This window comes from Triturus cristatus, chromosome 7 (assembly GCF_964204655.1).
Source record: "Triturus cristatus chromosome 7, aTriCri1.1, whole genome shotgun sequence".
Classification (NCBI taxonomy): Eukaryota; Metazoa; Chordata; class Amphibia; order Caudata; family Salamandridae; genus Triturus; species Triturus cristatus.
In genome coordinates this window covers 604,188,217-604,215,988 of record NC_140590.1, presented here as the reverse complement: position 1 = coordinate 604,215,988, position 27,772 = coordinate 604,188,217, and positions in this window count along the sequence as shown.

Genomic DNA, 27,772 nt, shown 5'->3' with positions numbered 1-27,772 from the left:
CAGAGGTAAGTTCTAGTTAGTGAGACACACTTGACCTACTTGATGCCGATGCTATGCTGAGATGCTGCCCGATTTTGCTGCAATTGAACTGAAGAATCCAACACTAGGGAAGAATCATGGAACAACCGAGGTGGCACATCTAGGAAGGGGTCCGGACGAGCCCGACCCGGAGAGAGTAGTACGAGAGAGGGGTGCAACGCTGGCCTTGCAACTAGAAGAGCTCACCTTCCCGGTCCTGAACCTGTCCTGAATCCTTGATATTCCGATGTCTTGGTCCTCACACCATTCTAGGTAAATATAGTTCTGTGGGGTTGTGCTTCGTGTTTGCTCTCTGTCCTTTTCTCTCCTCAGGTACTGTCATCATAAAGATTCTAGCTAATATTGATCTTAAGCTAACTGTATATTTTTACCTGTTGGAGAATTTGGTGTATCTACTTGTATTCTGACTTGACTCACAAAAATTATTAATTCAGATAAACCTTTAAAACTCTTACTGATTCTGTGGTTCTTTGAATACAGGTTAAATGTATTATTATTTCCTCCCTATTTTAAACTACTACTAGATCTTTCGACAAAGTACATTTACTTAGGAGACAGGGATGGTAAGAATACTGGTGTAAAGGTTCTCTGAGGTAAATCAAAATTGATGACCAGCGGATATTTGCTAGCTCATTGAATGTATGAATGTATATGGGCCCAAATGAGTGTTGTTTGTATGTATGTATAGAGCTGGTAAACTCCGCTGCATCAGTTTTTCTTGGTAGCAGAGGCATGGTTAGTATAGTTAGGTGAGGATTGTATTTGAAAAATTTGAATTATTGATTTATGTTTTAACCAAAACCCGCTATGTATTGTTTTATGTTGTCTGGAAATTCCAGGGAATATTGAATAGCGGTGGTAAATGGAAGCCACACTGCAGTGAGGTTATTGGTCTGGATCGAGAAAGTGCTGAAAGTTACGCAGGACTAGAAGGACTATGTTAGGGAATACTTTCTTTTATGCTAGTGAGAGTAATTGGTAGCGAGGAGTTCGCTGGTGAAAATTTGGTATTATATGACCTAGAAAGGGTAATACTGAAGGAGTAGCAGGTTCTCTGATGTTTGTGTGAAGAGTAAGCGGAAAGGTTTGACTCATAGTATGTGAAGAGTGAGGGGAAGGGTTTTACACACAATGAAAGAAATCTTACTATTCTTTGAATTAGTGTGTCAGACACAATAGTGAATGTTTATACGTTGTTAATGAAAATTGTGTGAAATTTTGTGAGAAAATAAGTTTTCGCATTACTTTAAAAGGAGGGGTCAGTTGCGGGTGCTGCACTGACGTCACTGAGAGCAACGCTGAGATTGGTTGGAACAGCGGACGTGTAGTTGATAGAAAATTGTAAAGGAGGGGTCAGTAGTAAGGAGTGATACTGATGTCACAGAAAAACTGCGCAAGCATTGGCTAAGCGAGCAAACAGAGTAGAAGTTGATTGGTCTTCAGACTAGAAAACGCGTTTGGTATTGGAGAATTTTTAGAATTAAAGCAAGCGTCTGATTGGTCGACAAAATAGAAATCCCAAGAATAATAATAGATAGTGGAGTTTGCATGTACGATCCAACATTAACAGGGACTCATCCAGATAGAAGATTTATAGGGTTTGCTAACGAACAGTACCTTAATACGCACAAACACGCAATGTAAGGAGAAAAGAGAAAAATGTCATTTATCCAAAAGGTTAAGAATTATTTTAAAAAGGACAAACCCATTAAGAGTAGGGAAGGAATTCTTATTCCTCCTCCAAATATGCCTGCATCATACATGATGGTGGAGGGAGGCTATCATACCTGTGTGTGGTTAGAAAATTGGGTAGAATACACAAAAGATGATGGAATATTAGCATTTCCTGAATACAGAAGCTTTAATGGAAGAATATTGTACAATTTAAGAACACAGATGAATGAATTAGAACCCAAACCTAGATTGACCCAGTATGAGGCTTTAGAAGAATGGGAAATGGAAGCCTTTGAACGTGATAGACCACAAAGTAACAGGACCCTAAGCAAATATTATAAAAAATTTCCCCGAAAGACTAGAGATAGCCAAATGAAGCAATGGAGACAGGCCATGGAGGCAGAAGGTTTATATCCTGTGTTAACATCAGAAGAGCAGACGGGAGGTAAATGTACAGAGAAAACTAAGCATTTAACCATGATAGATAGCGGAGAAGCAGAAGATGGGTATTTAGAAGACGTATTGATGAAAAGTCCTCCACCTTATAATGAAGGATTTGATAGAATGACCCCTAGCGCCCCAATGGTAAGAACACCTTTGGTTCCACAAATAGTACATGACACAGCAAACAGGGTACTTCATGAAAAGGAAAGGGAAGCAATAAATAAGAATAGAGATGAACTGATCCAGAAAATAACTCAGATGAATATTGTTGGACTTGGCCCTTTTTGCAGGGTCATCCCTGAACTTTTTGCCTTCCTCCTATATTTTTTCTGACCTGTTGTTGGCTGTTTTATGACTCTGGGCCCTTTACCACTGCTGATCAGTGCTAAAGTGCATATGCTCTTCCTATTGTATTAATGTATGAATTTGTGATTCCATGATTGGTTGGTTTGGTTTACCTGTCAGACCCTAGTACAGTGCACCAGGAGTGCCCAGGGCTTGTAAATCCAAATGCTGCTGGTGGGCTTGCAGCACTGGTTGTGCCACCCACAGATGCAGCCTGTAAAAATGTGTCTAAGGTCTGCCATTGCAGAGCCTGCATGCAGTCTGGTACTGTCATGCTGACTGGGCAAGTGCACCCACTTGCCAGTCCCTACCCCTTCCCTTTTCTTCATGTCAGACACCCCTATGGTAGGCCCAAGGGCAGGGTGCATTGTAAGGATAAGGTAGGACATGCCCTGGTGTGTGTGGCATGTTCTAATAGTGAATTACAGCCATTTTCGTTTTTCACTATTGCAAGGCTACCTGTTCTCCATAGGCCAGAATGGGCAGTTTGATTATTACATTTTATAATCCTAACTGACTCAGGGAACATGGTAGAAATTCGAATTTAGTATGCCTGAACTCAGAATGATAAAATACATCTTTTAGTGAAGTTGGTTTTTACATTCTGTGTTTGAAAATGCCACTTTTAGAAAGTAGGCATTTTCTTGTCTAACCATTCAAACATGCCTCTGCTAGGCTGTGTATTCCCTGTCTGGAGTTTTGAGTGACAGGGCTGGGGAATTCCAGGAGACAGGGTGAGGTGTCCCAGTGGTGAATAGAGAGATTCATGTCTCGGGCAATATTTTAAATCCCGGGACATGTATCGGGTCTAGAGATCATCAGTTCAACAAGTACTTACTTGCACCCACTGGGGTGAACCACTCAAGAACTCCATAAGAGATCATCAGTTCAACAAGTACTTACTTGCACCCACTGGGGTGAACCACTCAAGAACTTCATGTACCAGCTTCCCTTGGGGGACCCGGAGGAGGGGCTAGCGGAGTGCGGTCCATTGCGGTTGTTTATAAAAATGGCTCCCTCGAGCTTTGAGCTGACGAGCTCCTGGACGACGCACCTGCGTGCCTGTGCGGGCACTGAGGCCCTTGACGGTTGCTTGGCGGCCCTCTCTTCCACCCCTAACTATTTTCTCTACTGAGGAGGGAAGTTATCCCGAAACCCGAGCCATGTCTCGGGCGATATTTTAAAACCCGGGACATGTATCGGGTCTAGAGATCATCAGTTCAACAAGTACTTACTTGCACCCACTGGGGTGAACCACTCAAGAACTCCATCAGAGATCATAAGTTCAACAAGTACTTACTTGCACCCACTGGGGTGAACCACTCAAGAACTTCATGTACCAGCTTCCCTTGGGGCGACCCGGAGGAGGGGCTAGCGGAGTGCGGTCCATTGCGGTTGTTTATAAAAATGGCTCCCTCGAGCTTTGAGCTGACGAGCTCCTGGACGACGCACCTGCGTGCCTGTGCGGGCACTGAGGCCTTTGACGGTTGCTTGGCGGCCCTCTCTTCCACCCCTAACTATTTTCTCTACTGAGGAGGGAAGTTATCCCGAAACCCGAGCCATGTCTCGGGTGATATTTTAAAACCCGGGACATGTATCGGGTCTAGAGATCATCAGTTCAACAAGTACTTACTTGCACTCACTGGGGTGAACCACTCAAGAACTCCATCAGAGATCATCAGTTCAACAAGTACTTACTTGCACCCACTGGGGTGAACCACTCAAGAACTTCATGTACCAGCTTCCCTTGGGGCGACCCGGAGGAGAGGCTAGCAGAGTGCGGTCCATTGCGGTTGTGATTAGAGAGATCTGCATCTAGATGGGTGGGAGGAGTTGCACCTGGGACCTGAATAGGGCTGTGCCTTCCCTCCACAATGCTGGCTCCACCTCCTGTGGTGTGTCTGATGTCTCTGCCCTGCACTCTGAATGGAAAGAAGGAGTCGGGTAAACAAAGTGCTCCAGGAGTGACCAGAACTGGTTTGAACAAGGCAAAGGCCCCTCTGCCCTCAAAGGACAAATTATTTTGGGTTAAAAGTATTGGGACCCTGATCCCAAGAATTTAGACCACTTTGGGAAACAAGAAGACACTCTGCTGAGGAGAGGAACCAAGAAGAAACTGAGGAGAGACTACCCCAGAAACTGGGGGACTGACCTGCAGGGGTTGCCTACTGCCAAAGAGAGGAGAAAGGGACTTTGTGTGTACTTTTGCTCAACTTGTGAAGGATCTCCAAGGGCTTGGAAAAGAGCTTGCCTCCTGCTGAAGTCTCCTGAACAACAGACTTCACCCCCCAGCTCCCCAGAGTTCTTTGGAAGTGCCTGCTGCTGTTGTTGGGCCTTCTGAGGGACTGCGTGTCGCAAGGAGCTGGAAGCACGACTCAAGAAGGAGAAGCGTGCCGCCGTCTGAGCTGTTGTCGTCGCATCTCATAAAGTGTGTCGCTGCTGCAGCATCGCATCGAGCGGAAGCGTCTCGCATCATCCAGGAAGTGTTTCGCAACACCGAAGAAGCGTGTTGCCATCGCAGCTATCGTAGCTGACGCATTGCACTGCATCAAGAGAAGAGTCTTGTATTGAGGAAGAAGCGTGTCGCCATCGCAGCCATCGTAGTTGTCGCATTGCACCGCATCAAGAAAAGCGCCTCGCATCCACGGAGAAGCGTGCCGCCATCGGAGCTGCTGTCGTCGCATCACGTAAAGGGGCGTTGCTGCTGCAACATCGCATCGAGCGGAAATGTCTCGCAATGTTGGAGAAGAGTGTCACTGCCAAGGCCGCTGTCGTCGCATCGCGTAAAGTGTGTCGCCGCTGCAGCTGAAGTCTTCTCACAACATCGGAGAAGCGTGCCGCATCTGGAAGATCTTCACTTCTTTATTTCTTTGCACCATAATCTTCATCGGATCAACATCGTTGCAACACTTTCGTTGCCCTGCGTGTCGCATCTAAAAGGTACATTGACTTAAAGTGTCACATTTAAGAACTAAAGAGAACTAAGCAAAATTCTACCATCTAAAGTAACTGTATTGTGTGTTTTTGTCGTTTAATGGTCTTGTGGCAAATCTATATAAAGAATACTTATTTTTTATATAAAACCTGTGTGGTGTCCATCTGTAGTGTTGTCACTTGGTTACTGTATGTGTTCACAAATGCTTTACACACTGCCTCTGAGATAAGCCTGTCTGCTTGTGCCAAGCTACCAAGGGGGTGAGCAGGTTTTTTTAAGGAGTGTACCCCCATACCCTGACTAGAGACGAGGGTCTCTATTTGTCACAAGTGCATACCTGTGCCAACTAGAGAACCCCAAGTCTAACAAATACACATCCTGATGCATTGACCATATCAGTGATCATAGGTCCAGTAGTCTCATTGTATGGTGAAAAGTCAAACTGTTCTAAAGTTCCTGTAATGCCTACCCCAAGCATAGAACCTAGAAAAGAAAAGATATTAGTAGATGATCAAGCAAGTGAATGTGAATCAGTAATATCAGTAATGGATTTGCCCATAAGAGAGCCAATAATGGAAACACTGAGGAGAAATTTGCCCAGTTGTTCAAAGGAAGTTAGATTGGAAACTTCAACAGGAACTAGAAGTGCCACAATAGTAACCCCAGAAGATATAGAGAGATGGTTTCAAGAAATAGAGAAGCCAAAGTCACAGCCAAAATTATTAGATATTTTCAAATTGAGAGTAGAATTGGAAGAAATGGTTGCTGGAAATGTGGGTCTAGACAGATTAAACAGATACAGCGAGGAAGAGTTATTGTTTATTTGCAGACGCATCACACGAAACACAAAAGCATTTCATGAAAAACTGACCAATCTAGCATCTGAGGTGGGAATTGACATAGGGAAGTCAAAGGTGTTGCAGAAACCATATAGAGCTGAATTCTCTGATAAGGATTTGGAAAACAAGAATGTGTCTGGAAGAAAAGTACAGATCAGGGAGTTATTATTTCTGTTACAAAAATTGGTGGATCTTGAAAGATGGAAAGTTAGGTGGGCAAAGAAAAGGGAAGAAGCACAGGGGATACATATACGTACATGTACCATGGACTAGACAGGATATTTTGTCATTTACAAATGATTTCCCAAAATTGAGAGAGAAACCATTTGAGTGGTACAGAGAGGTTGAGAGGTTTGTGAAAGTTTCAAAGGTTTTTTTAAAAGATCTGGATGGTCTGTTTGACATAGTAGTACCTGCGGATTTGTGGACAGAGTGTAAAATTACTGTAGGTTGGCCCAGTGAGGAATATCCAAGAGATTCCAAGACAGGAGCCCCGTCAGAAGATATAATGAAAAAATATCATCAAGTGATCACTTTCCTAAAGAGTAAGCCTGGGCGGTGAACTACGCTCTGCTCGCGGAGCTTGCGAAGTTTAGGTAACTTCGCGATTCGCGTAGGGCGTGAAGTTGCAGATTGCTGCCCAATCTACAGCGTAGCGTAGTTGTTTTGCTTCCTCACACGCTCAATATTCATTCTTGCGCACGAGGTAACGTCTTACCATGATTCTGCGTCCGCAAACTCGATTTTCTTTCCGTTAGCGTGCGCCACGAGATTTGTAATATGGCCGCCCGATCCCTCGAGAGTGTGTGAACGCGAACACGTCATTCGGACTCGCAAGCAGACTTCCGGCGGCTATCTTGGTAAGATCGCGATCCCGAACATGCAAAAACTACAATCTGGCGAAGAATTTCTCGAGCATCATAAAACCTTCTCGAAAATGATCATTTTGCTCAGAAAAACTCCTCAGATTGTGATTTGGCTGTAGTCTTTTGTGCAAAGAGTCCTTTTTATTTTTACTCTTTATTTGAAGAGGAAGGAAGTGCCCCTGAGTCTCCAACTTCCTGTTCCTCCCAGTGCTTTGTCCAGATGCTGTTCACTTTCATTTGGATTTGGAGCTGGAAGGATTACTGTTTGTGCCTGTCTGCTGCATCATATCATTGGATTGGATTTGAGGACTTTTTGATTTGAGATTTAATTTTACAAGTAAGTTGGAGAATTGGTGTACATGTTTGTTTCATTGGGGCTTGTTTGTACCTTGTACCTACATTTTCCAGGGATTTTCATTGTTTTTAAAAAATATTGTTGTGGGTGGCCTGTACTTTCAGTAGGGGCCTAGTTGTTTTTCTTTGCAATTTCAGCCAGTAGGGCACCCATGGGTCCATGTTTCTGTGGTGTCTGTTGAATTTAAACATCATGTAGGGCATGGATGGCACAGGATTGAAATGCTAAATGTGGTTGTGGTGTATTTCACTGTTTGGGTGTGTGTGTTAAATACCTTTCATGGATGTGTGTGTGTGCTTGATGTGTAACTTCTTTTCAATCCTTTCGTAGCCCTGTTGATTTTCATTTTTGTATTAAAGCTGTGTTGTTTATCAGGCCTCGTTTGTCCGGTCATATATAGGCCTGCTTCAGTTCATTGTTTTCCATGGCCTGTTGTGACTGTGAGTGCCCATGTGGCTTGTGGCAATTTTGTGGTGGTAGTTTAGTAGTGTGCTTCTTTTTCCATGAAGGCCTGCATGTCTTTTCTTTGTTCCCCTTGGCTTATGCTTGTTGTTGTTGTGTCGTGGCCATGTGTGTGGCGGCCATTTTGTGAAGACATGCAGTGTGCTTTTGGCATAGGCTTACATTGTCTGTCTTCTATTTCTTGTTGTTGTGGGTGGCTAGCGGCCATTTTGTGGAGCCATCCAGGCAGTGTGCTTGATTTTGCCATTCTGTTCCAAGCTTGTGCCCTAGTCTGCCAGTAGGCCCAGAGGTAGTCATCATCAAATCATGGGTGCATAAAAACTGTTTGTGTTGTCTGTTGAATTTTAACACCATGGATGGCTTTGGATTGAATTGCATTCTCGAAAACGATGATTTTGTGCATTTTGCTAAAAAAACTCCTCAGGTTGTCATTTTGCTGTAGTTTTGGAACATGGAGGAAGTAAGTTCCACAGAGACTCCAACTTCCTGTTCCTGTCCTTTGTATTCACTTTTTTGTTATTATTGTGGTGGGTGGCCTGACCATGTGGGTGGCGGCCATTTTGCGAAGGCAGGCATTGTGCTTTTGCCATAGACCTGCATTATCTGTCTTGTATTCCTGACCTTTTCTTATTTTTGTGAGTGGCCTGGCCATGTGGTGGCGGACATTTTGTGGGACCAGCCACTGTGCTTTTTCCATAGGCCTCCAAGCTTGTGGCCTAGTCTGCCAGTAGGCCCAGGGGTACTACTCATCAATCATCATGGGTGCATGGAAGTTAAACAACTGTTTTTGTGTTATGCGTTGAATTTCAACATCATGTATGGCATGGATGGCTTTGGATTGAATAGCAAAAGGTGGTTTTTGGGGTGGAATTTCAGTTTTTGGGTGTGTGTTAAACAAATAGGGCTTTTCAACCAGTAGGTAACCCTCGGAATTCAGCTCGGGTACTTATGGCAACTCTGCACAGCGCCACAACGCGGACTTACAGTTTTTGTCTTTTTATTATTGTGGTGGGTGGCCTGACCATGTGGGTGGCGGCCATTTTGCGAAGGCAGGCATTGTGCTTTTGCCATAGACCTGCATTATCTGTCTTGTATTCCTGACCTTTTCTTATTTTTGTGAGTGGCCTGGCCATGAGGTGGCGGACATTTTGTGGGACCAGCCACTGTGCTTTTTCCGTAGGCCTCCAAGCTTGTGGCCTAGTCTGCCAGTAGGCCCAGGGGTACTACTCATCAATCATCATGGGTGCATGGAAGTTAAACAACTGTTTTTGTGTTGTGCGTTGAATTTCAACATCATGTATGGCTTTGGATTGAATTGTAAAATGTGGGCTTTACTTTTTTTCTGGGGTATATTTAAAATGTTGGGTGTTGTATATAAATGCCTTTAGTTTTTATGTGTATATGTTTGTTGTTGTTGCTCCCTGATGCTGCATTCATCCCATAAGATGCACACATTTTTATTTAGGGCAAACAGGCTAAACTACATTTATGTTTTTGTTCCTTGCTATTCTTATTCTTCCTGAGTGTACACAGTACAGTAGTACACCAGGAGCCCTGGCCTTGTCAGTCTCATAAATGGCTAAACTGTTGTTGTTCCCTGACTTAATAAAATTTAATAATTGTGACCAGTGACCACCCACCACACACTAAGAAGTTATATATTATATTATTGATCTTTTGACTGATGTTCTTCTGTTTTTTTTGCTTTTAGGTGCACAAAAGATGGAGGAGGTGTGTCATCATCGCCCGTTGTGGTGCCAGACCAACGTCCTGCTGCTGTACACGATGTGACATGACGTGTGAGTGACCTGACCAGCCATCTCTGCAATTTGTGCAACTGAGTGCTGTTTTGACATCTGAAGAAGATACCCTCCAAAAAAGCAGGTAGCAGGTCCTCCGGTACCAAGAAAGTTGCCATGGAGAAGAAGGAACAGAAGAAGAAGTAAGTGTCACTTAAGTCTGGTGTGCCTCCCAAAACCATTTTTGGGACACCAAAAATGACGCCTGCAGCAGCGGTGTTCGGGGGCTAAGCTGGGGGCAGCACCTCCGCATCAGTGGGCCCAACCCACCAACCCAGGCCCAAGCAGAGGAGTGTGGAAGAGGTAGCCAGCCTAATGGTGAAAAGCAGTGAAGCTGAGCTTGAACTAAACTTATTGCTATATCAAAGTAGTACACAGTCAACGCAGGAGGGAACACAGCAGATAAGTGGTCAACAACAACAGCCGCAACCACTGCCCGCAATAGTAGCTGTTGTTCCTCCCGAAGTAGGGGCAGTTCACGAAATTGAGCCTCATGCAGAGGAAGAAGAGGAAGCCACTCCTTCAGAAGTTCCATTGTCTTCCAAATCCCCAGAAAGGAAAAGGAGGGTTAGTACATCAAGTTCTTCGCCAAGCCCCCCTCCTGATGATCTAGATGCCACTTGGAAGCCACAAACCGAGTCTGAGAGGGAGACGTGTCACAAGAGCAGGCATGGGAAAAGGAAGGTTCCAGAAAGCCTAACACTTATGGAGGTTGATGTACAAGAGTAGGATGATGATGAGCCAGTCATCACGAACATCACTCCCGGGCCAGAGGAGATGGAGACCAACATTTTTACCCTATCCAAAATGGCTGCGAGGGATGTAGCACGCATACCTCCAACACAGGTAACCCCAACACGACCTCCAGCTTCCATATTTACATTAGCAAAGGGTCGGCAGCGTTCTACATCCAGCACAAGCACCACCTCAGCAGAAGTAGGTAGTTGTACTGCACAGAGTCAAATTCAACGCACACCCTCCAGTTCAAACGGCATTGGAAGTGGCACCTCCAGCAGGAGACAAAAGTTAAGCTCCCCAGTGTGGGACTTCTTTACGATTAGAGAAAAGGAGGAGAACATTGCTATATGCTCCATTTGTCATACTTCTTTTAGTCTTGGTAAGCTTGGTACAAACTATGGTACCGGAGGCCAAATGGCCCATCTGACAAAACAACACGCAATCCAGTGGGAGGAGCACCTTCATCGCATAAAAAACTGGAACCATTGCTGTTGGTGGGGATGAATGAGTAGAAGGTCCGCTCACGGTGGGACAGGAAGAAGAAGAAGAGGGAGACATTCTCTGTGGTAGTGGTACACAAAGTAGCCCTGTCCCCAGCACTGCAGTGGTAACGCCCAAATCCTCAGCAACATCTCAGTGGCACAAGAGTAAGAGTCAGCTGGAGACACCAAGGAGTACTGCTTTTTTTAAAAGTGCAACGTTGAGCATAACAGGAAGGAATACCACACAGCCTACCATTCTCAGCATGTTTAATAGGCCGGAGGAGCAGTACGAATGCAACCACCCAATAGCACGGTTTTACAATGCGAAGCTGGCTAAAATGTTAGCACTGGACCTTCTCCCTTTTTCTTTTGTTGAAGGGGTGGGTTTTCTAGAATTTGTGACAACCATCTGCCCAAAATGGAAGGTTCCCAGCCGCTACTAATTCGCCAGAGTTGCTATTCCAGCACTACATCACGACGTGCTGGTATTGCTTGGAAAAGCCTTAAAACAGAGTGCTGTTCAGAGTATCCACCTGACAACAGACATGTGGACCAGTTGCCAAGTCACTGATTACATGTGCATCACTGCACACTGGGTCTCTTTTTCAGGTGTTAAAGATAAGATATCTGGAGGTGTTGTTGACACTGCTGAGATTTTTAATGACACTCGCAAACATGCAACTGTAGCCATGTTTGCTATGGAGAAATCTCATACTGCTACAAACATTTTGGATGAGTTTAACAGCAAGGTGTTTGAGTGGCTGTGACCAAGAGGGCTTAACATTGGTTTTGTTGCCACGGACAATGGAAGTAATGTAGTTAGGGCCATGAAAGATGGTGGCTATTTCAGGGTCCCGTGTTTGGCACACTGCATTAACATTGTTGTTCAAGACTTTCTGAAAAATGAAAACATAGTCAGCAACTTACTGACCACCTGCAGAAGAATATGCACACATTTCAACCATTCTTTTAAAGCCCGGAAGCAGCTGAGTGTCATTCAACATGAGCATAAAATGCCAGTCAAAGCGCTCATCCAGGAGGTGCCAACACGTTGGAACTCAACTTATTACATGCTTGAGCTTCTGTTTGAGCAGTACATACCACTCAATGCTTATGTCATGAAAAGGTCAGGAGATCCTACTGTGAAAGTCATGATCGTTGAGATGGTCCAATGGGACCTCGTTAAATGCCTGACAGAGATGCTACTTCCTTTTGATGTTTTTGCACGTGAAGTCAGCAGGGAGGACTGTACAATGGGCCAAGCTATCCCATTGTTGTACATGCTAGAGCAAGAGCTGAAGGAGGTGTCAGAAATGTATGCAGGTGTGGATGACAAAGTAGACGCATATTATTTGGCGGGCACCTTAGCCGTTCGCTTATCTGAAAATACAAGGATTCAAAATAACATTGTGTCACATCGACATTACATTACTGCCTCAATTTTGGATCCACGTTATAAATTATTGGTGAGCAGTAATGAAGTAATTCCTTTTTCAGAAGTGGATGTTTCCAAGTACAATCCTTTGATAGCTGAGGAAGCCACTGACTTTGAAAACGAACAGATCTTAATTAGAGGCCTCCACCCCAGGCCAGAAAAAGTACTACAGGGCACCCAGAGTCAAGTTCTACTTCAGAGCCCAAGAGCAGTGCGTTTGCCTCCCAGCAGTCACCAACACTACCAGCAATAACATCAACAAAAGCACCAACAGGATCATCAGCCATATTTAAAAAAACGGCAGGTGATTGGTTTATACGGAAAGGGTTTTGTACGTCCATTACTGATGCAAAGGCAAAAGAGGCCAAGAAAATCGGAGCACCCCTGAACATTGAGCGGATGGTTCAGGCCTATCTGGATGACACAACAGAGGTCTTCATGGAGCAAAGCCTATTGGTGTATTGGTATGGGAAAAGAAGCTAATGGCCAGTGCTCAGCAGGCTGGTGATAAAGTATGTGGCTTGCCCTGTTGCAAATGTCTCTTCAGAGCGTGTTTTCAGTGCTGCTGGTTCTACTGTAACTGAGAAAAGGACCAGTCTCTCGCCCAAAAGCGTGGAGAGGTTAACCATGATCAAAATGAATCAGCACTCTATACCACCGGAGTACAAAATACGTGAATCACAGCAGGAAGAGGAGAGCGACTTCGATGACATAAGTAGTGGGCTACATCACGTACTTCTGTCCGAACCACCAGAGTTTGAGGACGAGCTCCTCTTCCCTGACAACTAGGCTTTCAAATTGTTCTTCCTTCCTTTATTTGTGTGTGTATCTGTTTTTCTGGTTCAAATCTATTCACAACAAATCCATCAACACCGTCTCCTCTTTTTATTTCCCTATTGGAGTTGCACGTCTGTGCATAACTGACCACTCCACTCCTCAGAGTCCTGCTCCATCTTCCTTACTCTCCATAAATACATTGCAAGCAAGCCAGACATTGGATGGAGATGGAGAATAGTACAATACATGCTGCCTCTAACAGCCCCTCCATAAGAAGTGAAACGTGGCTACAGCTATCTTCCGTTTTGTTTCCGAGCCAAAACTCATTACTGTCAGAAGGCTAGGCATCTGATCTGACAGCCAAAGAGAAGAGCAAGACAGGTAATGATTATTATGAATGATGGCATGCATTGCATTGGATGCTTGCTGACTACGAATGTGCATGAAGTCGAACTATACTAGTTTATCTACAAAGTAAAGGTGACTCAAGTGAGAGTCAATGTTTCCTTGTTGTTTAATAACCACATTGTACTCCTACTACTGCAGGTGCAGGCCAATATCCGTTGCAATTGTGTAATATGGAATATATTATAAACTTAATCACTACAGACTGAGTTGGTGTTGGAGAACACGTACCACACGGTCATCATGATGCTGACCATACTATCTTTGCACACAGTCAGTCAGTTGGATCGGAGACAATTGATGGAATAACTGCATTTCATAAACTGGCATAAAAGGTAAACACAATAATTCAACAAGAACCACAGCAGACCTAGGCTACATGTCCGTGTAGTGGTGTGGACTGAAGTAGAGTGTAGTGGTGTGAGGGACAGTGGCGCATTGATTTAGTCACTTGATTTGGGAAATGCTAGGTTGCTGCATATGCTTTTTGTCTGGCTCTGTCAAGTGCAAAGTGTTCTCTCAAGAGTCTTGTCTTCTCTTCTTGCACTCCAATGTAATTAAGTTTATTTTTTTTAATTCAGTTATTTTTCAATACCCCTTTTATTTTTCCATCTACACTTACAGGCCGGCATTTACCCCGTATTATAGTGGGAGAAACAACTCACACTTACCTTACCAATCTGCATTAGGCAGGCAGTGGTACCCAAGATTGATGTGCGGAGTGTCCATGGAAGGGAGGACCAAGATGAATGGCGAGAATGATGCAACTCCACAATTGGACCAGGATAATACAGTAACTTTAGTATCATTCATCATTCGTCTTTTAATTTATTTGATTCCTTTTTTCTCTTCAATCATTACGACTGTGTGTTGTGGTTTGTTTGGTAATTGATCCCTACAACTATTTTCTCATTTTCTTTGCTAGCTTTAAAAATAAAAGTAAGCCCGGTACAGCATGTAATTTGGTTCGCTCTGAGGGCAGACAGGCAAGGCAATTTTCATATTAATAATTTCTGCCCTGTACTGTCTAATTGTGTAGTAGTAGTTAGTAAGTACAACTCATTAACCATCAAGTTCTCGTCATCATCATGCATGCACTTCCTTTTATTCCCTTTATAGATTTCTTGGATATTGGATCATGGTCGTCTTCCAAGATTGTGTTTTACTTTTGTTGTGTCCATGCATACTGTCTGTTTTACTTTGTCAAACCTTTTCCCAAACCCCCTTCCCATCCATTCATCAATCCCTAACCCTCTTCCCCCGGGCTGTGTGATTTGTATTGAGGTGTGATGTGACTACATTAAATGTACACCAACAATTGATCACACGCTTGCTGGGGCGGATGTGGTGAAAGCAACACTAATTGAATTTCAAGGCAGGGCAAGGATCATCTTCTGCTTGCCCACTCATGCTGTCCTTTACTTTGTTCTACTACTCCTCCCACAGTCTCTCTCAGGCAAGTGACTGTCTCTTTTTCAAATGCTAGTGCCAGTGTCTACTACTACCACCACAACCATATCATCTTCTCCATTCACTTGGAAAACCAACCATGCAGCCATCACTGTGCCGAACTTCATCATCATCAATCACAGGTAAGATACATTTGGTGGGAGGTATAATGGACTAGGAGGAGAGACTGACAGTACTAGTCGGACCAATAAAATAACTCACTGAGGGGTACCGCATCTATCTGTTTGTGTGTTACAAAATCGGCAGATATTTTAAATCAAACACTGGCTGCGGGCATGCAGCAGCAAGGAAACAAAGTCACAAACCATGTGACATAAATTCGTAAAACAGTAACATCGTATGTTTAAGTAAATAATATATAATTTAATGCCCTAACAAAAATAAACTATCCCACTCTGACCTGACCCACCCCCCTCCCTAACCCCAACCAATGTCCAAAAGTGAAAGTTCCAAATGTCCAGAAAAAACCCCAACGCCCAAAACCCACCCACCAACAAAAGGAATTAAAAAAGGGGCAAATGAACAAGGTCCTAAATTCGGCGGGCTTTCAGGTGTTTGTCAACCAGGATCTTCACCCACTCCTCTAGGTGCTCCTCCAAGCGGGCCATCCGGAGGAGCATCTGGCTGCGAAATGCCCTGCAGTTACATCCAGGGTGGGGGGCAGCTGTGCTTGATATTGAGGCACGGCGGCGGGCGGCTGCCTGACCACGGCGTCGTAGAACTAGAGGCGGGGCCTGACTGGGGCCTGGGGCATTGGAGGAGGCTGCAGCTGCAGCCGCCTCCTCCTCCGCCTAAGCCACCAGCCACTGGTATTCCTCGCAAATGGCCTCCAGTTTACGGCGCCGGGCCCTGGCTGCCAACTTCTTCCTCGTAGGTTTTGGTTGGGAAGGAGCATCTATATCAAGACAGAAAAAGAACATTGTTGTAACCAATACTCTTAGCAAAACAGTAACACAAAATTCATTCAACACATAGTGGCACAGTATAACTAGCAAGCACAGTACATAACATTTGTGGTAAGTATCTATCCTCCTACTTCCTCGGACTCTAACATTTGTGGGAGTTTCCAGCATTATACTAGCACTACGTACTCCAGTACACACCAGTCGTCTTGTTCTTCTTATCTCTAGTTTAGCGAAATTACATAACCTTGTTGTAGCCGGCATGCCAGCTCAGTCAGCTAAGCTTGCACCCAAGAGAAACAGATATGAGTCACATGATGCAGACTCACGTTAGTTTTATTTACTACTATTTTTGTATTACGGGTGGCATTGACCATACTCTCTCTGTTACATGAGGGCAATTGCTCAATTTCACTTTCACCCTGCCCTGGGTACCACAAAAAGACAGATCATTTATCGGATCCAATGATCATTGCTTATATTATAGATGGTAACACGACATCAGGTCAGTAGCGGTCAGTGGTGGGAGTGCTGCCGGGCGGTGACGTGGGGAGGTGCAGGGTGGGGGTAGTAAACTATGGATTAAGTACAATCACAGGTAATTAAACAATACATATAAATAAAGAAAACAAATTTCGTTGCACTCACTGCATCACATTTGGCGGTGCAGTGCGCACAATGAAAATCGTTTTATTTATTTTTATGTTTACTTACCTGTATTTGGCTGTAATACATAGTTTACTTCCCACCCACCCTGCCACTCCCCATGTCACCGCCTGCCAGCACTCCCACCACCGACCGTTACTGCATAGGGTACTTTGCTTTCATTGATTGTGTAACCAACAGATAGGCCACCCTTTGCAGGCTAGCTAACACAATCGAAAATACATTAACATAGGTATGGAGTGGTCCTCGGAGTCGGAGGAAGGCGCTTGATAATATATATATATAAGATGTGCTTGCAAACTACTGTGAGTCAACTGTATTCTGAAAATACTACTTATATTCCCCTCCGCTTTGCTACTCTGGCGCAGTTTCTTTTACATTTTCTTCAAAGTAAGACTCTCCAGTGACAGTCTCCACCTATGCTGTCTATTGATGATAGTACATCCAGGCATACATCCATTAAAGTAAATGTCCATCATTTTTTTTATATATCTCTTAACAAACCTTAGTTGGTTTCACCAACAACCACCCATGCGTCCGCTTCTTCCTTGCTTACTTTGGCTTTGAGTTTGAACCAAACACTGCTGATGATTCTTGCTATCTAGTATCCACCCTTACTGTGTCACCCACCCATCCTCTTTCACCTTCCACCCATCCTTAAACAACACATGCATCTGATCTGATTCCTATCAGCCACCTATGCATGCTTACAAAATATCCTTCTCTGCCAGTCATATTACATCTCGCCCGTCCTTCCACCCTTCTTTCCCTCTTTGTTCAACACAAGGTCATCTGATCTGAGTTTTAGTCTTCTCTATAAAATCTTCACAGCTGAGTTGGATTCAGATAGAAGAGGCCATTGGTTACTCAACTCACGCTGCTAATGCTAAGTAAAGGGTGTCTTCTTCAACCGATGTATAATGTTCACTACAACTTAATAAGTCTCACAGTACAGTGAGTGAAGTGAACACACTTCCATCTAGTAATAATGTCAAGAAGTAATGAATATAACTTACCACCACCCGCCACTGCTGCTGGCTCCCCCCTGAAGCTTCTGCAGGTGCCGCCTGGTCTTCCGCCCCCTCCGGAATGGCCACATCGCCATTGCCGCTAGGCCCGCCGGCATTGGTGGTTGGTACTGGTAGTATGCCTAGAAAAAACATTACATATTTTTAGATGGCCCTATTGTATTAGTTTTCACTAGGAAGATTGGAAAAAAAGTTAATACAACATACATCATCACTACTAGTCCAAATTGGGTACTAGAGCAGTGCAGTCAGTAGACAGACACTAGTAGTGTTATATGGTCCCTAGGGTCATCTAGTCCTAATCTACTCTTTGAAAAGTTAGCCTGAGCCATGTAACCCTTTCAGATTCATCATGTCTACCACTCTTTCTGCGCATATTTAATTATACCTCGCAGCTTATTGTGCAGTAGACGCCTTTGAGGCCACATGACGGTTGCGTACCTGTTAAGAGGTCGAAAAACAAGCCACTTTGTTATGGGGTTCGGTTAGTCCGTATTGCTTAGCCATCACATGTACAATGTTACACTTTTTGCCATGACTGCGAAACCAGAGATTTGCAGAGCTTATGATGCATGATGTAACCAGTATTTCTACGTTCTACGGTTAGGGGTCTTCCAGAATTCACACAGATCTTTTGTCCAGTTCTTGTCCTGCACTTGTAAATGTTTACTGTTTTAATCTTATGCTTTTTGCTGTTGATGCTGGCTGTAGTAAAATTTCATATAACGAATCGTACAGAGCTTGTTACTTATTTGAAAATAAACATTTTGAACTTACACATAGACTCTGTGGTATTTGGTGTGGTGGGTGGACTTACACAAGTGAGTGAGCAAAAGAGTGTTATTATGTTCTGGGTTGTCTGTCTGATCATCATTGTGTATCTTCTTCGTGTGGGGGGTTGGGAGTGGGACCTAATGTGAGACACTATAGCTAGTCGGTCAGGGGATTGTGGGTTCTTCTGACTGAGGTGTGAGTAAGGTCCAACCTCCCATCACCAACATCCTATTTTCTTGTGCATAGTTCTGTATGTGGCTATGCAGAATCACTACAACAGTAGTAGTATGTACTATCCGATTCAAAATACTAGTCAAATATCTGGTTGGGCATTTTTTTGGTGGGAATTGTCAAAGTCTCAAGATTAAGAAGACTAGAAGAGGACAACCCAAAGGACAGGACACAGTGGCTAGAGCTATTGGTCAATCTGAGTTTTATTCCAAAGAAAACCTTCAATAAAGAGTAGCCAACTGGGCAAGCTTAGCTACAGACAGACTAATAGTAGTAGTAGTACAGAGAGTCATAGCAGAGGCAGTTAGAAGGAACTTAGAGGCAGGGATAACCAGAATTTGGAAACAGGTAGTCAAGGTCAAAGAAGCTTTTGTAAAAAATAGAATTTGAAAGTGGAACCATAATTAATAGTTCGGAAAAAAAAGATGCAGTAAAAGTTAGGGAAATATAATTGTTAATATTAACCACTGGAGGACTTACTGGGGCCAGCAGCAGGAGCCTCGGTAGAGGAGCGGTCCTCTCCTGGTTGTTGTTGTCCTGCCGACTCGGACCCTGTCTTCTTGCCCCTGGGTGGTGCTGATGTTCATGTAAGATATAATAAAGAAAGAGACAAACATTAAGGAGTGCTGTGAAACAAATGAATCATTTGGGAAAAAAAAGTCAAAAAACATTTTAGGAAACAACAATTGCACTAAATTGACCTATCTAATCAGATGGATCGACTACTGGGCTGCTTGCTGGTTTCACGGATCGTCTTCTTAGTTATTTATGAACACTCCAGTGTTCCATAATCATTCTGATTCCAAATACTAACGAAGCCTAAGTACCACCTGTCCTAGACCACCTATTCCAGATGGGCCAATTGTTCACTAAGTCTGCATTTCCATTTTTTTTAGCCATCAAATGCATAGATGAGATGGAGGACACATGCATAAATTTGTGCATACACCAAATTGTGGGTTGGTTGCATCTGATCTTGTTCTGCTACTGACTGACCCTGCTAAGCCTACCACTCACTAAACAAACTACAAAAGGTACTACGGAGGACTGGGGTAAGCAGCACTCAGTGACAGAGTAGGCGTCACGCAGACCGTAAAACAATTATTAACTAATACTAACTAAACCTAGTATCCATCCACCACTATTTCACAGGAGGACAATGGAAGGACTAGAGTCTCTCTAGCAATAGCATTACCTAACTTCAGTTCTCTAAAATAAACTCTTACATTAATCAGCCCAAGCAAGCGCAAAGTTGCAAAGAAGTGAGGCCGAGCACATGGGTCCTACAATCACAGAAGATTTGGAAAGGTAATTTACCAGCAACGTTAGCAGCAGTAATCTTGCTATTCGTTAAAAATGTATACACAACAATACGTACACTAAGTTACTCACCAAGCCCAATGACCTCGACACCTAGCAGGTCCAACAGGTCCTGCTCCCGGTCCAGGATGTCAGACCACCGGTGGGCAAGCTGGTTATGGGTGCGCCGGACCCCTGAGCACCGAAAAACTGCCCAGTGCACCTTCGCCCACTGACGGTGATGCTCCTGGGTAGCGTACCCGGAGCCGGGCATGCCGCCTGCTGCCAAGATCAAGGGGAGGTGGCGCTGGATGAAAAAAGCAAGGGCGGCCACCTCCGCCTCACCAAAAAGTTGCCGGGCCTGCACCCCTGCAGGACGCACTCTGCCGCAAGGCAGGCGGCTCTTGGGCGCAGGCCCCTTGCCCTTTGAGCCGCTAGTGGCAGTGCCCTTGGCCATGGTTCTGGGGTGGGTGGGAGGCGGAAAAGAAAAGTTAGAAGGGAAAAAAGAAAGTTAGGGGGAAGAAGTAAGAAAGAAGTAATACAAGTAAAAAAACACAGTAAAAGTAGAAATAAAATGCAAAATATAAACTTAGGGACAGAGAGAGATAGATGATAACTAAAAAAAAGTCAGAAAAACTGTGTAAAAAACTAAGGATTCCAAAGATTAAGGGAGGATAGAAAAGTAGGCCCAGAACCATAGCATAGAGTGAAAAACAAGATGGCCGTGCCCATTCGCGACCGCATGGGTAAGTTTGCACGATCTTACTCGCGAACATGCAATAATCGTTGCGAACAAGTAAAATGCGCTCCCAAACACGACATGCACATCGCGAACAAGCTATACGCGACCCGGAACAGGAAATAAGGCATCGCGAGTGGGCGGGACAATTGAAAAACAAGATGGCCGCACCCATTGGCGACCGCATGGGTAAGATCACAAGATATTATCCCCCGAGCATGCAAACAGCTCCCCGAACACGCACACCGCGCTCCCGAACAAGAACAAGGCATCGCGAACGGGCGCCCCAAGCAACTACGCACGCTCGCGAAGCTACGCGTAGCTCGCGTAGTGCAAGAACATCTTCGCGTAGCTTCGCATAGTTTCGTGTAGCGTGACTACGCAAACTTCGCCCAAATTCCCCCGAAAGAAACTGATTGGGTAAAAATAGACAGGACATCCCAAGAAAAGAATGAGTCTGTACATGCCTACTACGAACGTCTTTTACAGTTGTCCAAACAGTATAGTGGGTTTGAAAGTTTAGAGAACAAGGACATGACTCATTTTCTGTATCGATCTGTGACAAGGTTAAGATTAGATATATCACACATGATTAAGCAGCACATGTTGTGTTGTAAATTAAAGCCCATTGATGAAATTTTAAAATATGCCAAATATTGTGGGGATGAAATTGATAAAAAACGAAAAGCCTTAGAAGAAAAAGTAATTGAATAAACAGTCAGAAAATCAAGGAAGAGTGCAGGGTCACGGTGAAAATAATGGGGGTAAGCCACGGGGAAGATTGAACAGGGAGGAAGCAAAGAAATGGTTTCCCTGTCACGGGTGCGGGAAGTTGGGGCATTGGAAGAATGAGTGTAAAATCGTACATGTTAATAATGGCCTGAATCAAAATTAAAATCCACAGACGCAGAATGAGTTGTTAATGAGTCATCCGCAACAGGGTACAGATCTTCAGAATCAATTGCCACCTGCCCCTAACTCAAATTTTGTGAATCAAGCCAAGTACAGTGTGGATGCCAGATTTCCAGAAGGAAGTGGTAAGAAAACTTTTGCAACATTGCAGTTTCTTTTGCAGTACCACCTAATTGATTATGAGCAGGAATGACGGTGCATGAGGAGGGAGGAAGGGGAGTCCGTACTTGGCACATCCCTACCGGTAGATCGGTCAGGTCCATACATAGAAGGTAAAGTGGGAGGAAATTATATCACTTTCTTGTTGGATACTGGTACTACCTGGTCTACTGTGAGAACAGCAGACATTCCTAATCTGCCCCTCTCGGGTGAAGCCATCCAAGTAGTAGGTGTTTCGAACAAACAGATTAGAACCCCGAACACAGAACCAATCGAGGTGCGAATTTGAAATTTTAAAGAAATGCATTCATTTGTGGTCTGTGACTCAAGTCCTGTAAACGTAATTGGAAGAGACTTGTTGTGCAAAATGAATTGCACTATATACAAACCCCAGATGAAGATGGAGTTTACAAGTTCATGCTAGCTAAACAGGAAACAGAAGTAAATGAATTATATTCAATGATAACCAAAAATGAATTACCTGCTGAAGTCAAACTGACTGTAAATGCAGATATATGGGATTTTACTGGAAAAGAAATAGGATTGATGGCAAATGAAGATCCCATAAAAGTGACAATGAAAGATGGTGCTGTTAATCCGAATACTCGACAATACAAAATGAATCCAGAAATAAAGGCAGGTGTTGCAGCAGAGATTGAGCGATTAGTCAAACAAGGCATCCTGCAAGAAATAATGAGTAGCCCTTGTAAGTCACCTATGATTGGTAGTAAGAAACGGGAAGTATAGGGTGGTTCAAGATCTTAGGAAAATTAATAAGATTGTTGTACCATGCTGTCCAGTAGTGCCCAAACCAGCTGTGATTCTTTATAAGATACCATGGAAAGCATTTTGGTTCACAGTAATCGATTTATGTCATGCATTCTTTTCTATTCCATTGCATCCAGATAGCCAGTTTTTATTTTCGTTTAAATTCGAAGAGCATGTTTACGTGTGGAATCGTGCGCCTCAAGGGTACACTGAAAGTCCTTCGATCTTTAATCAAATTCTCAAAAGAAGCCTTGAATCTCTTGTGTTGCCTAGAGAGTCAGTCCTGGTGCAGTATATCGACGACCTGTTGGTAGCGTCAGAACACTCAAGTTGACTGTGTCACTGATTCAATTGCATTGCTAAATCATTTGGCAAAAGGTGGACACAAAGTGTCCCCTGAGAAACTTCAGTTGTGTAAGAACTCAGTCAAATATTTAGGACATCAAATAGAAAGAGGAATTAGAAGAGTGACCTCTGAAAGAATCAGAATAATAAGACAAATGCAGTAGCCTCGAACCCAAAAAGAAATAAGAATGTTTCTTGGGGTTGTAGGATATTGTAGGCAGTGGATTGTAGGATTTGCTTTACTAGCCAAACCCCTGATATAGATGACCAGAAAGAGAGTGAAGGATCCCATAGATTGGGATGATGAAAGCATGGAATCATTTAGAAAGTTACGAGATTGTTTGTGTGAAGCACCTGCCTTAGGAATGCCAGACTATTTAAAAGAATTTACATCATTCTGCTATAAGCGGGGTAATGGTGCACTTTCAGTTCTGACACAGAAACATGGATTAATGCGAGGACCGGTGGAATATTTTCTGCTACCCTAGATCCTTCACCTTGGTAAAGTCCCCGATGTCTTACTCCAGTGCAATAGTCAGTTATCTGATATGTGAGTCTTAATTACAAAAAAATTGATTTGGTACCCACAAGGTGACAATCTTCTCAGAAATGACATCTAGTCACCCCAAGAATTATTCAATCAATGAAAGATAATGCAGTTTTAATTCAAGAAAATAAAACACATAGAAGTTTTAAAGGGGGAGGGTCTTCAGACTCAACCCACTTTTGGAATGCTAGAACGTTATCATCAATTAAAATGAATGGTGATCAAATGAGATGTATGTTTTATTATGAGGCCTTGTGAAACTGGAAACAACATGAATTACAACAGGCAATCTCTTGCACCATAATCAAGGCAAAGCAGATTTTTAAATTGTTTACCTGTCCCTGTGAAATGCTTGCCATCGAAGATTTTAAATAAAAGCTCAGAATAATGTAATTGTGTATACTTTGTGTGATTATGTCACAAGGGAATTCTGTAAAGTAAACATTATCAATAGAAATAATTAGGTTGAGACAATTAGACTAAGGGCCAGATATACGACCGGGTTTTGCGTGCACAAACAGGTTTGCGACCCGTTTGCGTACGCAAAAACCTACTTGGTCATGTACAAACACTATTTTGCGACTCGCAAAAAATTGCAACTAGCAAAATAAGGTTTTGAGACTCGCTGTTAGGAAGGGGTGTTCCCTTCCTAATAGCGAGTCCCTAGCCATGTATGAATGTTTTGCGACAGCAATTACAGTCGCAAAACACTTGCAATTTACCGCCCTCTTCAAGAGGGTGGTAAAGGACTTGAAATGGGAATGGGTCACAAGGGGACCCCATCCCCTTTGTGACTGGCTCTGAAAATATTTTTTAAGTGCTGGCAGTGGTCCCAGAGACCACAACCTGCCCTTAAAAAATGAAACAAAAACGTTTCATTTTTTTAAAAAATGCATCCCATTTTCCTTTAAGGAAAACGGACTGCATTTTTAGAAAAAATGTACTTTATTTACAAGCAGTCCCAGACATGGAGGACTGCTGAGCCCAGCAGGCCACCATCCCCGGGAGGGCCTGCCATTCCCAATGGGGTCGCAAATTGCGAGTGGCTCATTAATATTCATGAGCCTTGCATTTTGCGACCCCACTGGGAATCGCAATCAGTGTCTCTGACACTGTTGTACATTCCAAATTACGCCTCGCAATTTGCAACTCGCAATTGAGCGCAAATAGCATTCGCAAATTTGGAATGGTCGTTTATCTGGCTCTAAGTATGCTGTCACTGTAGAGTATTTCAAATACATATTCCCACGAAGTTAACTGATTGTTTTCAGTTACAAGATGTGATTTAAATAGGTTTCTTGTTTGTTTTACACACTCAGGACACGCAGTGAGCGCATTATTCAACTGAGCTATCAGATCAGGCAACAAATCACTTTGCCTAACAGAGTGGAGCCTTGGCCATATTAAATTTAGACGCATTCACCTTAACTGGTCATTGCATGCAAAATCCAACTACGACGGAGTAGTGCTTTCCATACTATGAGCCCCATAGCGCTAGCACCATTATATGGCTAACGTTTAGCACGCTTTCAAAGTGTTTAGGGGCTTATTTACAAGCCCTTTGCGCCACCGCTGTGTCACTTTTAATATGAGAAAAAGTGGGGAACCATTGGCGCAAGGGACTTGTAAATAAGCCCCCATTAGTCTGTAAACGCCTATTGAAAAAGAACGTTGTCGTAGAAGGATACCGAACAAGTTGAGGGTAAACATTGAATTTTGACCTGAAATTGCACTATGTACGGACTCTTCTATTGTTTGTCTTTTTTGTTCCAACCTTGTATTTAATTTAATTCTCAAAAGACCCACTAGTCTCTCGTTCCATATCTGATTTACAGTGGACTTCATCTCCCTGACTTTTCAGAATAGGCATCAATGTGTTAATTAGGTAATGACTCCAGTCTGTGACTGTTTGTGAAACCAGAGTGATTCACGACAATCCTCCGAAAACAGAAGCCGTAGACTACCACATCAATCCTCTGCGTTTACTGCAGCCTCTCGGTTTGCGAATGTATTTGCAGTAAGCGATCACATGCATGATGATCTTATAAATATAAGGGAGTGGATCATAAGCGGGATGCCCCCAAGTAAACATCTTGACCTTTGGGAATTCCTGAATACTGAAATTTGTGGTTCTTTACCAGTGCAGAGAAAGGTGCTTTCCATGCTTGAAATCCTTAAAAGTAAGAAGACGAGCACTGACTATTTATTATAAATAAGTGTTTATTATTGGATATTTAGCATCAGTTCCTGATTTATAACGTGCTATACAAAATGCAGTTCATCAGTAATTCTTAGCCGCGATTGAAAAAATCCTCCTAAATTTACAGATTATTAACAAATGTATGTTATTGAAGTTTAATAATGCAAATATTAATCTGCACATGCTAATACATAATTATAGGTTCAACAGCTTCACTATTGAAATGCTAACCTATGTCCACGCAACCTTTTGAAGAAGAGTGGTATAAGATCTTGCCTTCAGGCAAGAAGAAACATTTCAAGGTGTTCCACCTTGATGGCAAAGGACGATCTTTCGGAGCAGGAAGGACCAGTTCCCTCACTAACCCATGGTATAGAGTGTGGCTGTTGTTGGTGTCATACAAACGTTTTGTTTGGTTTATTCATGTCCTAGAACGTTGAGAACTCGAGGTACCACTTTGATGCCATCGGTCTATGGACTGCTATCTGAAATCCCCACTGTGAAATCTTCTTCCCTCTTGGTTATGAGTTGCAGATCCAAATTCGCCCTTGCCTCAAATATGGAAAACTAATACCACATAACCTGACTGAAAGAAATTCTGAAGCACATCTGATGAACCTTCTCATCAGCACCAAGGCTCTTGAACAAGGGACCAGACTGACCTGGTAAGAGGAAACAGAACCCTTCTCAGTCGCTGGATATAAACATTGCCCACATCTTTGAACCGTACCAATGTAAAACCAAACCAATTTTGGGAATACACTGCAGGTATTCAATATTCTTCCTCAGTAGCTGCATGTACCCATAGCCTTTGCCCAAATACGTATCTGGACCCCAAAAGTGTATTTTTAACTGATTCTGCCACGGATATTAATTGAAACGATTGTCTATTTCTATTTCGCTCACTCCGTATTAACATTTTCACATTCCAAATTATAATTTGGGTATACAATTTTAATAGTTAATTCAAATTGCCTATATCTTGTGCTCCTGACTGTGTTGCTTTCTGAATTGCTAATGACCTACAAGTCGCAGCATCTCCCCCAGAATAAGCTTTGAACTGGTTCAGCCTATGGAAGGCTTTGGCATGGTTCGCTGGGAGCTAACTGGCAAGGGTATTCTGCAAGCTCATATAATGAACATATTAACATTTCTACCCACTCCCTCAGGCCTGTGCGTCCAGGGGATTTCCTGTAGACAGCCTCTGTCACAGAAGACACTCTTAAACAGTTTAATAAAGGGCAAGTGTACATGTGTGCATGCAGGTCTGTACTAGCAGGATGGCAATCCACTTCACTCACAGCTCTAGTTGTACTTTTCAGGAAGATGCGGGTGTCTTTGTCAATGATAAAAACATGGATGAGTTTGTAAATGGAGATATTGGAATAAGGCAGTCCAGTCTGAACTCCCCATACATTTCTCGACCCTTTTGTAATACCAGGAGAGTGTACAGTTGTAAACCCAAGAATTATTCAACTTACACCAGCCCTGCCATCTTAAATCAGGGACAAGAATTTAATGGAAATTGAAGTAGCAAAACCAAGCTCTGTTTTATTCTGTATAATAGTGAGAACGCTCTTAGAAACTAAAATATTTAGGATGTCTCGGACTCTTTTTCACTGTAGTGTTACTTGTGCATATATGATATTTTTCCGAAGTTACTCTTTGATCAAACAGCATGCTGCCGATCTCTCACAATAGACGTATGAGCAAGGGGCTGGTCATTGCAACATTCTGCTGAAGATACAATGCTTAAGGTTTCCACTTTGCATGTCTTAACATAATTAATATGTCATTTGGTCTTCGTCAGAGAACGGAAAGGCTTGTATTTCAGGTTTTTTTACTAAATATTTTCTGTACTTTCCAGAGTATGATCCTTGCCGAAAATGCTTACTGATAGGCGAGCATTTGGTGGCATTTTCCCCTATTGGTCCCAGTCAAGGAAATCTGTATCATCTCGATAGGTGTGTGTGTAACTTTCAATATTTATGCTTGGTTTGAAGACATGAGTAAAATTTCAGTTATGTTGTTACATTATGTTGCCCGCGTTTGTATAACACTCTATCACCTATGAAGGCATCCTGGCACTGTAGCAGGTGTGTAACGCTGGCCTCCGAAGGGCTTACTTGAAGAGCCA